This window comes from Ascaphus truei, chromosome 4 (assembly GCF_040206685.1).
Source record: "Ascaphus truei isolate aAscTru1 chromosome 4, aAscTru1.hap1, whole genome shotgun sequence".
Taxonomy (NCBI): domain Eukaryota; kingdom Metazoa; phylum Chordata; class Amphibia; order Anura; family Ascaphidae; genus Ascaphus; species Ascaphus truei.
In genome coordinates this window covers 236,996,618-237,010,899 of record NC_134486.1, presented here as the reverse complement: position 1 = coordinate 237,010,899, position 14,282 = coordinate 236,996,618, and positions in this window count along the sequence as shown.

Sequence of the window (14,282 nt, the reverse complement as noted above, 5' to 3'; positions counted from 1 at the left end):
TCTCTCTTTCCTCACAGAGCTCTGATTAGTCCAGGTGGAGACTAGTTAATTGAGTGGCTTCAATTAACTATCTCTCTGCTGGATTCTCAGAGCTCTGATGCTGCTTCATTTAAACAGGGATATGTCCCTGTTACAAGGTGCTTGTGTATATATTTTATTATTGTGTATTTTTGGCCTTCATGCTTTTTTATTAGGGTGACCATTGACTGTTATAGTGTCTTATCATGCCCATATTATATGGGTATGATGTACCACTATGCCAATCAATTGGTAGAGGATGGTTATAGTGGGCCTGGGGTGGGTGGTAAGGCCTCTCGGGTGGGTAGCGGGGGAGAGTGGGTTAACCCCTTAATTACTATAATGGTTATTAACCACTAAGGTGATTAAGGGGTTAAGGGCCATTAGATTGTATTTTTTCTTGTTTTCTTTCTGGCAATGGAGGACATGCACCTGGAGTATGCAGATGGGGATGCCCATCATGATGACAGGGGTAAGTAGAAAGTTGTATTTACTTTATTTATGCTGGCTAATGGTTCATTTTATAATGGGCAAATGAGATATTATCCCCATGAGCTATTATCTGGATAATAGTTATTTTGACCATTACAGTACTGTATGTTTTGGGGTGATTGAGAGGGGGGTGAGTGGGGTGCATTTATTTCAATGTATTGCAAAATAAATTTTGACCACAGGATTGGGACCACAGGCCAGTGGGGATCTGCGGGGACAACCTGAGGTCCCCCAGACACCCACGGGGACCACCTGAGGACCCACAGACACCCGCGGGGACCACCTGAGGACTCACAGACACCCAGAGGGACCACCTGAGGCCCTACTGATACCCATGGGGACCACATAAGGACCCCTGGACACCCACAGGGACAACCTGAGGGCCCAAAGAAACTCATGGAGCCCACAGACACCAGTGGGAACCACCTGAGGACTGCCGGACACCCACGGGGACCACTTGAGGGCCCCTAGACACCCGTGGGGAACACCTGAGGGCCCAGAGACTGCCGTAGGGACCACCTGAGGACACCTGGACTCCCACAGGAACAACTTGAGGGCCCACAGACACCCATGGGAACTACCTTAGGACCCCGAACAACCACAGGGACCACTGGGGGCCCACAGACACCAGTGGTGACAACTTGAGGGCCCCCAGACACCTGCAGGGACCACTTGAGAACCCTCAAACACCCACGGGTCCACCTGAGGACCCACGGAAACCAGCGGGGACAACCTGAGGGCCCCCAGACACACACACGTGTCCCACGGGTACCTCCTGAGGATCCCCAGACACATGGGACCACCCAAGGGCCCACAGACACCTGCGGGGATCACCCGAGGGCCCACAGACACCTGCGGGGATAACCCAAAGGCCCCCAGACACCCGCATGGACCACCCAAGGATCCCCAGACACTCGCAGGAATTACCAGAGGGCCCACAAACACCCACAAGGACCACCTGATGACCCCCGGACACCCGCGGAGACCACCTGAGTGCCTACAGACATCCGCAGGGACCACCTGAGGACCTCCAGACACCCGCAGGGACCACCTGAGGGCCCACAGACTCCCGCAGATACCATCAGAGGGCCCACAGTCACCCATTGGGCTACCTGAGGACCCCCGGACACCCGCTGCCTCTGGTATCATCTTGTGGGGTAGAGGAGGTGGGTATTAGTGTTGTTGTGTTTTTAATGTTTATTGTGTGTAGCATCTTTTTTAAATAAAAATGTAATACCAGTGTAAATGAGCAGGAGGGTCTCAGGAGCAGAACCATGTTGATTTGAGGTCTGGGACCCCCTGCTTCCAAAGATACAGGCCCCGTTATGGGGTGCTGGTATCTCATATGCATTTAAATGTCCCACGTCATGTGACCGTGGGAATAAAATGAATACCGTGATAGCAACGCTCAAAAACAGACAAATTTGATGGAAATGCTGGTTAGAGTGGTCTGTATGTTATGTAATATGATAACTGCTTGATGTGGTCCTGAATGTTCCCTTTTTTCTGTATCCCATTGAAAACTGCAAATAAAATGAAGTTAAAAAAAAAAAAAAAAAACAGGCAATTTAAATGGCCCGGCGATTTTTTTTATGAACGCTTATAACATGGGCCCCTAAGGATCAATTTAGTTGAAACTCAATGGAGACTCGGAGATTTCTAAAGAAATTACTAAACTCTGAATCTACATTCGTCACTGATGGCTCAAGTATATTTAAGATGCCAATCCAATACACTTCCCTCTGATTTAGTTTAGAGATTCAGTTTCCCCCTCTGATAGAAACGTATATAGTTTCTATAAATGTAATACATGCACTGTGTTTTGGGTCATTGTCTTGGAAGAACCGGTGATCCGATGGGAAGAAATCTAAATTGTATGGTCCTGCCTGGGCGATAATGGCCTCCTGGAAGTACAGTATATTCATGATTTGCGGTAGTCGGACTGCACCAAAAACAATATGCCTGGTTGTATCTCTATGAGGGATGCAGAACACATGATGGAAAGGTCAGAAAATAATGTAAACACTCTTTACCCAGTTCCCCAGTAGTTTACATTAGATGAGCTATTATCCCCATGAGCTATTATCTGGATAATAGTTATTTTTACCATTACAGTACTGTATGTTTTGGGGGGATGGGGTGGGGGGGGAAGGGGGGTGCATTTATTTCAATGTATTGCAAAAAAATTGACCACAGGATTGGGACCGCAGGCCAGCGGGAACCTGTGGGTACCACCTGAGGGCCCGCAGACACCCACGGGGACCACCTGAGGACCCACGGACACCCACAGGGACCACCCGAGGGCCTATAGATACCCACGGGGACCACATGAGGACCCCCAGACACCCACGGGGACAACCTGAGGGCCCACAGAAACTCATGGGGACCACCCAAGGGCCCACAGACATCCGTAGGAACCACCTGAGGACCCCCGGACACCCACAGGGACCTCATGAGGGCCCCAGACACCCGTGGGGAACACCTGAGGGCCCAGAGACTCCCACAGGAACTACATGAGGGACCAAAGACACCCACGGGGACTGCTCAGTCTCTCATATCTTTTCAGGATGCTGGGTAGGTACAAGCTGGGAGAGGATGCAAGGATGGGTACCAGAATCCTTTATAAAGAATAAAAGTGCTTTATTCGACATCCGTAAATAATGCTTCCCAGACATTGACATACTATTGACATACATTGATATTACTACTTCCCAGATACTTGACTGATAAATCGTGGCAAATAATATTCAGGACTTCATCCCTTTTGTAGCTCTCATTACTATGCTAGGGAGGTACTGGATTTATCTGGGCTTACACCTTTGTAACCTGAGTGAGCCATCAGAGAAATAGTAGTCCAAAAGAGGGGCCAGAGAACTTTGGGGGACATTCTCCATCCAGAGTTGATGGAAGTAGAAATGGAACCAGCATTTCACGGCCATCATGATGGAAATGTTGGGATTCAATGTGGGTATCATGGCCGGAAACACAGTTGTATTGTTAAGTCTTTTACTGTGACTTGTGTCTGTTCATGTGCATTACTGTCTTCTTTCTCCACTGTTTTGAATTATTTTTTTTAACTAACACTCAATCTCTTAAACACACTGTTGTCCATTTGTAGCTTAAAGGAATGAGGACGGCTACAGCTTTAGCTGAAAAGCACCTCCTTTTTTTAAAAAAATTTTGGGGACATTTTTGCATTTTATGGAAGAAAGTGAGACATTTGTGTGCTACTCTTACATCTCGACATTACTGTATACACTTGTGGTATACTGTATGTTACTATCAATATGTCCAATTTCAAAAGTCAGGTGAAACCTTTAAGGAAACATGTTTGTAGGCCATACAGTTTTCATATTGTTTTTTTGTATTGTTTGTAAAATGTAGAGTACCTACTGTGGATTTAAATCCTTGCTTTTTTTCTCTTAAAAGAGCTATGGTGTTCCTATCATCACACAAGTAGAAACTGCTCAGCCTCACTGTTACTATTAAAAGGAGCCTGTAAAGGGCACATTCTTCTGTTGTGTATCAAATACAAGATCAATTGCCAAAGTCTCCCGAATACTGCTCTGTGAATAAATGAAGTGGCAACATACTTAGGTGTTATAATGCTTTAAACACATTTGAATACTTTTTGTCCTACTTCTTTCACATTAGAATCATTTAATTTAAGAAATAATGTTTAGTCTTCATCAAATCCAAGAAGATCTTAAAAATTCCACAAATGAATAAACAGGTCCCTTATCTCTCACTTTAGTATTATATTTGGCATTAGTCAGACAAATTATCAAACCAAATATTTCTATCCAGATGTTGGATAATGTGAATAAAACATATACATTTCCAGGAAGATGGATGATGTTGCATTTTAGTCTTTTGATTCCTCTCTCTCCCTGAGTGAGGATTGCTTACAGTATACAATACCATATACTGTAGGTTAGAGCATGCCATAGAAAGATAGCATTTGCTTTCAGAACGTCCTGTTTTATTTGTTGTGGAGCTGCATTTTTTAACTACAGTAGATATTCCAATTGCTGAATTAAAAATAGCAAGCGGTCATTGCTCCTACACGTCTCTTACACTCAAGCCAAGCTTGTCTCATGTTTGCACCCATTACCTCTTGAGCCTACCTATGGAATGCTCTTCCACTCAATATTAATTAAGCAGCTTCACTTTTCACATTCAAAGCCCAGCTGAAAACCTCTTAAAAGACGTATTTCATATTTTCCATGCCTCTACTATGAACTCCAGATGTCCTTGACCTCCCTGACTTCACTTTTAATAATGCACTTTTACTCCTACTCCTAGTCTCTCAACATACCACTTAAAGTGTAAGTATGTTGAGAACAGCTGAGAGGCAGGGGAGTGTGCTTGTGAGCCTTGTGATTGCCGGGGGCGTGGTCTAAGCCCCAGAGGGGTGAATAAATTTTGAGTGCCTGGCGCGCGCTCTGTAAGGCTGGAGAGCGTGCGTGCAGGTCTAATGGCAGCTGCATGTTTACCCGCTGTGTGCGGAGCAACGGCTGACCGGCGGGGGTACCGACAGAGGGGGACTGGAGCAGAGACAAGGGGGCCGCGGGTGGTAAGGGGGGGTCAAGCTGCGACAGCCGTGACCCCTGATTGCTCACACGGGATCATATGATTGAGCAAAGCAAGGAGGTAAAATAAATTGTAATTTATTCCACGAAAAGACATACACACAATGTTCCACAATTACAGTCAAAATACACTTACTGGAATGGGGCAAAAGAAATAATGCCAGGATTGGCTACATAGCAAGTCCATGAAGAGTGTTTTAACGAGGTACCATGACTGTGTACTGTATAACCGGGGAGCGGATAGCCCCACGGATAGTTGTATATAAATCTGGGATCATTGTGGGCTGCACAGAAGAAACTGTACTATACAGGGCATGGAAAAGTGCAGTTCTAAACGTGCACATTTAAACCGTCACGCTGATTAATCAAAGTGGATAAGTATTTGCACAATAATGTTTTGAAATATAACAAATTGAGATTTTCTGACGTCTAGGGGCTACACACCTGTGTTCAGTCAAGGAGTAATTTATGCATTTATCCTTTTTGATGCACAACAATTGAATTCACATTTTTTTAGGACTTAATGTACTGCATTGAATTTCTGGAACTTGTGCTTGTTGTATACAGATTTTTGAATAATATATATGTGATTTTGGAGTTTAGCGCATGACGTACTAATGCAAATCTATTGTTATGAAGTATACAGACATGCTACGTACTGATGAGACGTCGGATTGTTTTTAACTTGTAGGTTACATTAGGTGTGTGTACAGAGCTATGTGGAGTGAGTAGTTATTGTTAACAGAAAAATATCTTATAGCAATAAATACATTTTAGGATGAATTATTCAGGCGGTATTTCTTATATATGGGGATATTATGAGTGGCCACACAATCAGTTTCTTTCTTTTTTTCTTTATCTTTATTACACGAATAGGAGCATTGCCCAGTATTTATTATACATTGATTAAAACATTTTCCTGACTGGATCTGTCCCCCATTGATTTACGACTTGCGATCCTATTTTACAACCTTTGATTTCTTTACATCCAAAAGTAATTTTTAAGAAAGCCGCCGTTGTATGCATAATACGTGTATGTCATTATGCTACTGAGAGTTATTGAGCTTGGAGAACTTTGTCGATGTTTGCTATACTGTTTGCTACAGTGTTTCACCAGCATTAGTTTGCCAATCCGTCATTTCAATCTGCTGTGAGCCACTGCATCCCAACTAAAGATCTTCCGACTGGGCGCCCTGAGGTCATTGTGGCTGGACTGGCTGAGACTGGATGAGAGCATCGGATATTCCATGAGAGGACTGACATCTGCTATAAATCAGGAGATTTTATCTCCCAAATTGGTAATTCCTCACTTTGTTTGTGAGCACATCTATTTAGAGGTTTTTTAATTACCACATAACATTTTATATTGGATTACGCTACGTGGCACACACTTCTAACTTTCTTCTATTTCTAGATCTTCCTTGGATGTGGTTATGCTTAGGAAACTGTGGAAACTGCCACTGCTCAAATCACATTGGATTTGTATGCCAACTTATGGACTCTTCCATCACATGGACTTTGTATCATTAGTTTGATGCAGTTTTAAAATTTATTTCTCATTGCACTCTCCCACCCACTCACCTACATGTTTGTCAGTTAGAAGGTTTCTCTTGGAAGCCCAATTTCATCTGGTTGTCTATGGATGTCACATCACTTTATACTATCATTAAACATGAGCAGGGGATGGCAGCTTCAAGTTATTTTTTGGACACTTCAGATTTATCACCAGCACAGGGGAGTTTTATTTTGGATTCTATTCACTTTTTGTTAACACACAATTATTTTTTGTTTGACGGTGTTTACTATCTCCAAACACGTGGAATTGCTATGGGTACCAGCTTTGCCCCATCCTATGCAAACTTATTCATGGGATGGTGGGAGTCGTTCCACGTGTTTGAAAAAGAAAGGGAACGGAGGAACCCGTGTTTTATTGAGAAAAAATACAATGGAGATACTCTGGATACTGCATTTATTAAAGCAAAAACCCTTGACAGAAAGGAGCTGATTAGACCAAAAGATTAATTTTTAATTAAAAATAACAATTTTGATACTGCTTTTTTAGGGAATCCAATAATATTAGTAAGATAATACGCAAACATTGGCACATTCTGTGCAACGATGAAGTCCTTAAACATGACATTCCAGAGCATCCAAAGATAATCTCCAAGAAAGCACAAAATTTGAAAAATATCATTGCCCCAAGCGCCATAAAGAGATCTGATGGCGTTAAAAAAGGATGGTTCCAAAAACTTGAGGGTTTCTTTGGGTGCTCTACATGCAAAGCCTGTGAATACAAACAGATAGATAAAAAGAATTATAAGTGTAATAACAGGAATGAAACTTTTAGGATCAAACAATATATGAATTGCTACACAGATTATGTCATTTACTTATTAGAATGTCCCTGTGGGCTACAGTACGTGGGCAAGACAAAAAGAGCTATAAAAACACGTATTTTAGAACACTTGAGCAATATCCGTAGAGGGGTTTTAACCCATAGTGTTTCTAAACACTTTGCCATGCATCATAATTCTAGTACAAAAGGTCTCAAGTTTACTCGTATAGAAAACACTGGAGAGGTCGTAGCAGAGACATTGACCTAAGCAAACGCGAAATGTTTTGGATTTATAAATTAAATACTCTTATACCGCATGGTCTGAATGCAGATTTTGAATTAACACCATTCCTAACATAGCTAACATCAGCTCCATTTATTGTGTTATGCCTCTGCCATGCTCTCTCCAGTGTTTCATTCCTTTCCTCACTGCGGGTTCCTCCGTTCCCTTTCACCCCCCACCCCCGTCCCCTCCCCCCTCCCTCCTTGCTCCCCATCAATGTTTGATGATGATTGTTAATGTGTTTGCTGACTGATCTCTCTTTTCCTCTTTCGCCCTTCCCCCGACCTCATTATGAGTAATTAATTGTTATACATATGTTTTATATACATTTTATTGTTGTATGTTTTTAAGACCTTGACTGCTCTAGTACTATTAAAGTTTTAGTTCAGGTCTAATTTTTTACCACAGTGTCGTGTACCTTTAAGTAGGAGGACCTGTGTGAATATTTGATCTTCTTAACTGAATGATTGTATGCACTATATATACCCAGCACCCACTAGGGGTATTATTTCGCTCCTGAGGAAGCTGTGGTCTACACAGCGAAACGCGTAGAGCTATCTTCAAGACTCCTACAGCCTGCACAGCTGTCTAGAAGGTGAAGGTGCCGAGTTTGCAGTTTCTTGTTGCTGCTAGCCCCTGTATGCTCCGGACCGGAAGACGTCACCCTTGCGCCGGAAGTGATGTCACACGCCATTCACCGCGATCCGGCGAGGATCACAGGGAGCTGTAACAGCAAGAGGTTCATCTACCGACGCTCGCCAAACCTCAAAGTAAACGCTATGTGTACATTTCATATGTACTTATTGTAAGTACATTTCTTATCTTGCTTTTTTTACCATAAATTGATGCTTTTTTGATCTGCACCATGGTTTCTCTCTGTTTTTGTGTGGTCTTACCACTTGAGTAAGATCTCCTATCTCCAGTCGTTTGAAATCCTGGGATTGCGGTCTGCCACATTTCTGCGGTCCTGTCCATATGCTGACAACATCACCTACCTGTTTCGTTTGGGATCCTGTTACTGAAGACTGCATTACACCAACGATCCTGTCCATTGCTGAAATTACCACTTACTTGTTGTAAGTAGGCAATCTATAGGGCCAAGATTTTACTCTGTTGCCTTAACCAAATATACTGCACAATTATTTTTTGCATTTTATCTTTTGGGGTGTTCCTGCTGCCATCGCTCCCTTCCAACCATCCACGTCCATTCCACTTGAGGGGAATCTGTACATATTCCCTATAGGAAGGTTGAGAGTTTGTTTGCAGTTACACTTCGTTTTACATGTGAATTTATCACTTAATTACTAGCACTGTTTGTTTTAGCGCCGGTCTAAATCACTGGGTTTCAATATTGACTGAGACAGTTGTGGTGTATTGTGAGAGGTTTGTCCTGTGTTGTTTTGTTTACATCTTTGTCTTGTTTTCACTTTGTAAATGTTTAGTACGATTGCCTTTAAATTTCTTTTCTGTTCTTTGTGAGTGCTAGAGGTATGGCTGCAAGGCGTGGGAAGAGTGATGCTGGTGTGAGTGGTACTGGTAGTCGTGTGAGTACGTGTCTGAGTGAACGTAGGATTCAGGGGAGTGCTGTTGCTGCGAGTGCGAATGGTGTTGCTGTGAGTGCGAGTGGTGTTGCTGTGAGTGCGAGTGCTGCTGGTGGCTCTGTTGCTGGTGCTGCTGGGGTGTCTGGTGGTGGGGTGGTTGCTGGTGGCCCGCTTTTGGAGTCTCTTCCATTGGAAGAAGGAGAGTCCAGTCAGCAGCAGCCAAGCTCTGGGCCTGCACGTATTCGGAAGAAACGTGTGGAGCGGCCACGTAATCCTCGGTTCAATGAAGAGGAAAACACAGTTCTTGTCACAGGGATTCTGGAGCACTATGACTGTCTGTATGGGCATTTACTAGGTAAGTCTATCTTTGCATTGATTCTTCAAAGACATGTTATCCTAGGTCATGTGAGATGTTTTAATATCACAATATTATTCTATAATATCTATCAATTAAACTTAATTGTTACACACATATTCCTTCATGCTTTAGAATGACCATAACAATCAGTCTAAAAATGTTGTCAAAGTTCATACAATATTCATGCAAGCTTCCTTAATTTTCTATGTTTACACGTAAATGCTCATGTGGTACAAATATTACACCTAAAGCAGCATGTTTGGTATCTCTTGGAACAGCTATCAGTTTAGGAAACTGATCGTTTTTATAATAATAATTAACGTCATATATTTTTTATGTATTTAAAGGGCGGACAAGTTCAGCATCAAAAAAAGAAATGTGGAATCAAATAACCTTGGCTGTGTCTGCGTGTGGGAATCATGTCAGGGACCGGGCGAATTGTCGGAAGAGATTCGATGATATCAGGGCAAACTTAAAGAAAAAAATACAAGCACAACGGATGCATGCTTCTGACACTGGAGGTGGGCCGCCAGCACAAGATCTAATCTTAACACCATCGGAGGGGCAGATGCGGGACAAATTTCTTCCTGTCGTCGTGGAGGGTTTGCCCCAGGACAGAGATATCGGAATTTATTCTGCTCCATTTCCACCAGGTGACAAATGTTACTGTTCTAGGCGTGTCGTAGGTTACAGTTCTTATCTATATTTCCGCTGCAACTTATACTTCCTTCCCAATATAAGCATACCTACATATATATCTGTATATATGTCTCTCTCTATATCTATCACTATTCCTTCAGGTCGTCAGTTTTTAACACCCATTATTTTATATATTTGGTACAGTTAATAAAGTTATGTTTTAAATCATTCACTTAACACACAGAGCGTGAACCTGAGTGCTGTATTTGGGTTCTATTTCTACCCCACCTTCTATTGTACATATACCCAAAGCACCGTTCACCAACCACTTATTTGAGGCAGGAGCAGGGGCTCCCCTATTGCTTTACAGTTTCTCCCTAAGGTGGTCTTCACCTTATTCTGTCCCTAGCTCGCCCTACACTCATATTATCATGTCAGGATTCCTGTCTGTGTTTCCTGACTTTCAAACATGGCAGAAGGAGGCAGAGGATGTTTTCTCCAGTGAGTTTGAAGGGGAAGACACCTCCACACAACCTAACATTTCCAAATTCTTTACAGAACTTGATGAGATTTTTAGAAACCGCATAAGAGCTTGGTGGGAAATATTTGGTTTTGAAAACTATCTGTCAGCTGAACTTATCCCCAGAGGGTTACGCGCCAATGTTGCCCCAGCCCATAATATAGTGGATGAGGATTTTATTAGGTCATGGGAACTGGTCTTAAAACAATGTTCTATTATGTTGATGAATTTACTATTAGAATACCAGAGAGATAAATTGAAAAACATTGAGAGTGTACTTGAACAGAAACTTTCAGAAGTCGAAACATGGAGATCAAATCCCAAATTCACGGAACTTGAAGGCAAACTAGGGACTAATATTGACAAATTTGCCAAGGAGCTAAAAGAACGCAAACGTATTAAATACGCAAGAGACAAAAAAGATTTCCAAGAAAATAAGATCTTTCGATATAAACTTAACAAGAAGAAACCTAGAATCAGTACACCCGAACAGGCCTCATCCACTGAATGGGAGAAGTCAGATAGCGAGGATGAAAGAGCCAACTTACTCCTTGCAGAAGGCATGGCTAATCAGATAGCTACCACCTCTCACCCTCCCTCCCAGGTCCCTTTTTTAGAGCAAAACAGAATGGCATCTGGCCAAAAAGGAAAAGGAAAACAAGAAGAGGGAAAGGTATGGGTGTTAAGGAGCCAGGCCAGGGGACAACAATACCCCAGGAAAAGGGGCAAACCCCCGAGATATTAGGGGATAGTAAGCTACAAGTTGTGAACCTGTCAGATATGATCCTGAACGAACACCATCTTAAACTACTTAGTAAGGGTCTATCCTATTCACCGACAGCAAGTATGGACCTATTTGAGTGGGTCAAGGACATTAACTTATTCGGGAGGAAACTGAAACTACACAAATTATTCCGTATTAGAGAAATCAGGATAGCCAATTCCCTTGACACGACACCTCTTGATACACAGGATTTAGAGGTTTACAATAATCTTGAGGCACTATTGGAAGAAAGCAATAGGACACCTGGGGAAGGCCCATACACTGACTTACGTCCCAACTCTAAGTTCATACCTTTTAGCGAAAATTTCGCTAATATTGAAGTGTTCATAAACTTGGTCACTAGGGATCTTGAACATCTGACCCTAGGCCGACTACCAGATAATCTCACAGCTCATGAAAGAAAAGCACTGAAAGATTTGAGCATGAATGATGACATAGTTATTAAACCATCAGACAAAGGGGGAAATCTGGTGATCCAACGTAGTACAGACTATAAGACAGAAAATCTAAGACTCTTATCAGATGCTAGTTGCTATGAAATACTGGGGGAAGATCCAACTACTAACTACAATAAAGAACTAGGTATTATCCTTCAAAAAGGCCTGGAAGATAGAGTCATTAGTCAAAATGAACTTGACTATATCTGGGTCAAATACCCTAAAATAGCTACGTTTTATAGTCTGCCTAAACTGCACAAGAACAAGGTCCCCCCACCGGGCAGACCAATTGTGTCAGAGATAGGCAACTTGACAGAACGGGCCAGTTCCTATGTGGATAAAATACTGAGACCCTTTGTGATGACCCTACCGTCCTATCTTAAGGACACAAAGGATGCCCTCAAAAGGCTGGATAACATATGCATCAGCAACGATACCTTACTTGTTAGCTTGGACGTGGAGGGTCTGTATACAAGCATAGACCATGACTACGGCCTCAAAGCAGTCTCTCACTTTTTGAAAACTAGAGGTAGATGGCATACAAAACACAACACCTTTACCTTGGAGATTCTCAAATTTGTACTTACCAGGAACTACTTCCTCTTTGATAGAAAATTATACCATCAGTTGAGGGGCACAGCTATGGGTACTAAGTGTGCCCCCACGTATGCCAACCTCTACCTGGGATGGTGGGAATCCCAGGTAGTATTCACTGAGGAAATGGAGGTACATACAGAGCACATCGACCTCTGGGTGCGCTACACCGACGATGTGCTTGTCTTGTGGCGTGGCCCAGAGGTAGCTCTCAAAGAGTTTATCAAAATACTCAATACTAACCAATTTAACCTCCATCTCACCATGGAATATAATAGAGACACCATGTGCTTCCTAGACTTGAGGATATCCAGAGGTACTGAAGGTATTCTTAATACCACCATCTTTAGAAAAGCCACTGCCACTAATAACATCTTAGAGGCTAGTATTCACCAGCCCAAAGCCCAAGTTAATGGTATACCTACCGGCCAATTCCTAAGGCTCAGACGTAACTGCAGCACAGATCAGGAGTTTGAGGCTCAATCCCTTAACATGAGTCTACGATTTGCAAATAGGGGCTATAGCAAACGTAGCATCAAAAAGGCATATAAATGAGCCAAACATACTAACCGGAGATCACTCATAATGGATAAACCATTTAATCCGCAAGACAAAGTGATAAGGTTCATAAGTACGTTTAACAGGGAATGGCCTCAAGCTCGTAACATTCTCCAGAAACACTGGCACATCCTAACAGCGGATGAACTACTTAAAGGGGTCATAAAGAACTACCCGTCCATGACCAGTAGACGTGCCAGGAATCTACGTGATCTATTAGTTCAGAGTCACTTCAAAGAAGAGACACCCAGAACCTGGCTTCCACCAAAACCCTCAGGGTCATACACCTGTCAAAGGTGTAAGGCATGCCAGTATATGAGAACAACTAAGCAATTCCAAAACTGGGACAGTACTAAGACGTATCAAATACGTGGATTTATTAACTGCCTGAGTACAGGTGTAATATATCAAGGCATCTGTAAATGTGGAAAAATCTATGTAGAGAAAACGAAACGATGTCTGAAACAGCGAGTACTCGAACACATCGGTACCATTAGGAACAACGCTGATAAACCTCTATCCAGACACGTTAACTTGTTTCATAATGGAGACCGCAAAGCAATGACATTCTGTGGTATTGATCACCTTACGAGGGGTCCTAGGAAGGGGGACTGGGATAGAACCCTCCTACAGCGTGAGTCTAAATGGATATACACGTTGGGTACACTTTCACCTAATGGCCTTAATGAGCGCTATTTATTTAGCCCCTTTCTGTAAGTTACTCAGTTGCCAGTTCCTTACTTGACACATCCTTTCTCACCGGTTGTCATCAGAGACCCACTTTTGCCATGTTGAGATCAGGTAATCTCTATATCCTGATTAAATCCACTATTTAGTGGTAATATTGATCCTATTCATGGTTCCTCTGGACCACTATCTATTAAACAGTAACTCATACTGTATCTGCTATTTACTACCCTTGAGGCACACTGAGGTTTTTTACTCTCAATGTGCTGAATCTGACTAACTAGTAATTATATCACACACCACAGTTAGTCAGACAGTATCACCTTTATTGTGCCAGTACATGCAGTCATACATTAGGTTATACTTACTGCGCAGAGGAGCGCAGCCTCCCGCATGCTCCAGCACACCAGGGGTTACCTGTGACGTCACCCACCTGAAAGAACC